Below are 3,554 nucleotides of genomic sequence, written 5' to 3' on the forward strand. Positions count from 1 at the left end.
ATGGATACATAGAAAAATAGTCCTTTAGTACAGACATTTTGATTGGACCAGTTCTTGTGAAATCTAAGAATAGAGGTCAATGTTTCAGCACACACACATCCCATCCAAGTGTGTGTGTGTGTGTGTGTGTGTGTGTGTGTGCACTCATACTTGCTTAGAGATTAAAGGAAAATTAATGAAAATTAGTCCTCTCCTTCTACCACGTGGGTCCCAGGGACTGAACTCAAGTCATTAGGCTTGTTGACAAGCACCTTTATCAGATAGCCATATTGCTGACCCGGAGGTCAGGTTGGTCTTTTTGTTTCCCATGTTGTTAGGTCTTTGACTCACAGTGAGTATGTAATAAGTGCCTCCTGACAATGAGCATGTTGTAGGTCTTGTAACTCAGTTAAGTGTATCTTTCATGACAAGGCAACATAGGTAGCCAGCTTGTGAGCTTTTCTCTTTCACTGGGGCTAGCCACTCAGTTCACCTGGAAATGACTCTTTTCCACCAATCTGCCATGTTTGTGTGTTCTTTCTTCTCTACCCCAGGCTCACTGTTGCTTTGCCATCGACTTTAACATGGGTGGCATTACTGCTCTAACTGAGCCATCTCCCCAACCCCTTAAATTATTTGCCTTTTTCTCATCAGAGTTGGAGTAAAGTAACAAATCTGCCATTTCTTAATAAAAAGTATTTGATTTTCAGCAATTTAATATGCATATTGATATTAATTCTAATATTATGGACAGACATCTTCCATCCACCATTATAACTATAGTTATAACTATTTTCTCATTGCTTATTAGCTATCTTTTGACTTGAAAATTTTTAAACTCTTTAAAATATCTTAGTCATATTTAGTGTGTATGAGAGTTTTGCCTCCATGAATGGCTGTGCAACTGATGCTCATGGAGGGCCAAAAGGGGGCTCAGATTCCTGGAACTGGAGTTACAGATGTCTGTTAGCTGCCATGTGGGTGCTGGGAACTAAACCTTGGTCTTCTGCAAGAATGAACAGCAAGTGTTCTTGTTTAATAAGCCATTTCTCCAGCTCCCCCTTACATTCTGTTTAAGTTTATTTTGTGTGTGTTTGTATATGGGCACCCATGTGTCATGGCACTTGTGTGAAGGTCAAAGGACAACTTTTAGAAGTCAGTTCTTTCCTTTCATCTGTGGGCCCTGGGGACAGAACTCAGTTCATCCAGCTTGGCAGCAAACCCCTTTATCTGCTGAGTCACTTCACTGGCCCATACTTTGACATTTTATAATAGTTTCTACCCCTGGAAATTTCAACTATCCACATTAACAAATTAGAGAAATTTAGTCCCACTCTCACTGAAGGCCGGCCTACCTGGAGTACAAGGTCAGACTCCATCTTCAGTCGCTTGGAGCTCACTCCCACGGTAGTTTTTTGTTTTGTGTCTGCAATTTGCTTGGCGCTTGTACTGTCCCTACCTCTCAATGTCACTAGTCATGATTAACTCCGATCTGAAAGGATTAGATTTAAAAGTAAAAGTTGAAATTTGTTAAAAGAGAAGCCATCCTAGCAAAAATAGATACACAATAAAAAGTCTCATCCTCCTCAGCTATACTATCCCTTGTAACTAGTGTCTTACAGAGAAAATCTGGTAAAGCAAGTACAAGAAGCTGGTATTTCAGTGCTGGAAAGATGGCTCAGCAGTTAAGAGCACTTGATGCTCTTGCAGAGGACCCAGGTTCAATTCCCCAACACCCACGTTTATTTACTATTTACTTATTTATTTGTTATGAATGGACACAGGTGTCACAACTTGAGCATAGAGATCAGAAGACAAGCTGTGGGCTTGGTCCTCTCTCTCTTTTGTGTGGGTCTCCGGGATTGAGTTGAGATCATCAGGCTTGGCAGCAAGTCCCTTTACTTACTGAGCAATCTCATTGTTCCAAATTTTATTTTAAAGGGAGAAGCATTCTACTGTAGTGAGCCACACATAGTAGGCTAGGAATAAAGTGCAAGTGAGCTAGCTAGAGGCAGACAGAGCAGAGGCCGTGTGGAGCATGGCAGTGGAGTGAGCATTAGTGGGGTCTCTAATCTAGATGAAGTCTCCACAGACATAGGGAAGTATGCTCTGACTTTTGGTGGCCATAGAAAATATGAGAGAAAGAAGTGGAATGAGCTGTGGTCTGGCTATATCAGGGTTGTCTGGCAACCCACCTGTAAAGGCAGCTTGCTGTTCAGAGGATGGCAGGAAGAAAAGATACAGGACCTGCAGGATGGGTGCAGAAGCTAAACCTCTATCTAAAGGCTGGGACTCTGAACATGCATTGTTTTTCATAGACCACACTTCTGTGATGGTTAATCTCAATTGTCAACTTGATGGGAGGTGGATCTCTGAACATGCCAGTGAAGAATTTGTTTAGGTTAAAAGTGGCCAGCACCATTCCCTAGGCTTAAGTCCTAGACTGCATAAAAAGGAGAAAACCAGCCAAGTACTAGCATTTATCATCCCCTTTTCCATGACTGTAGGTACGTGACCCACTGCTTTGGTCTCCTATTTCCATGCCTGCCTCACTGTGATAGACCGTACCCCCAAACAGAGAGCCAAAATAAACCCTTCCTTCCCAAAGTTGCTTTTGTCAAGCTATTTTTATCACAGCAACAGAAAGGTAACTAATGCAACTGTCTTTTATAGACAATGAGGGATGAAGGAGAGAGAGCACTCAAAAGCCCAAACGCCAGGAAGAAAACTAGATAGGCTTCCCTATCTCTTGCTAGAAAGACTCTGAAGCGTGTTGAGAGCAACAGCCCTGCGCAAGGACCACAACAGAATATCTCCAGACTTGACTGGCATGTTCTGTGACTGCCCTTTGCTCCTCCAGACCCATGTCACCTGCTTCAACTGCTCTGTGTTGGGTTCCAGTTGACTCTCTCAGGGAGTTCCTGTGCCCTCTACCCTGCAGGTGTTCCGCTCCAACACTAGGAGACAGTAGGCTGGGAGGAAAGAGGTAAGCATATATATTTGCCGCAAATGCTTCTTTGAGGGCTAGCTAACTACAGCTTTGAACCAGAAGCCACAAGTCTTGTCAAGAGGTTCTCTTCACAGGATTTTCTCTCTCAAGTTTCCAGTAATTGCTTCCTCCTTCTACCCCTTCTGGCCTGTGGTTTCCACACACCCTGATCTGCCTTTGTAAATAGGCTCTTTATTAAACTTGTCTCATTTTACCCAATCAGAGAGTACCATCTGTTTCCTGCCAGAACCTGGAATGATACAGATGGCTTGTCTGACAGGACCTATTGATGGCAAGCCCAAGTACCCTTTATTGTGCTAGGCAGAGGTAGGGCAGCCTGAAGATAACTGGAAGAGTTACTGCCTGGAATGAAGCCAGAAACGTGAGCTCCTTGATGGTGGCTCCTTCTTGAGAACAGGTTTGCTGTCTTCCTTCATTCAGGATCACTGTTCTGCCTTAAAAGGGGTCTCCTTCTCAGACAATGAGCTTGCTCTGTGAGTGGTTTTCTACTCCCATAAATGCAGTGAGTGAGTACCCGAGGAGAAATTAGATGCCAACGTTCTCCAAGGAAAGAGGCAGAGGCAGA

The sequence above is a fragment of the Mastomys coucha genome, chromosome X, assembly GCF_008632895.1.
Source record: "Mastomys coucha isolate ucsf_1 chromosome X, UCSF_Mcou_1, whole genome shotgun sequence".
Classification (NCBI taxonomy): Eukaryota; Metazoa; Chordata; class Mammalia; order Rodentia; family Muridae; genus Mastomys; species Mastomys coucha.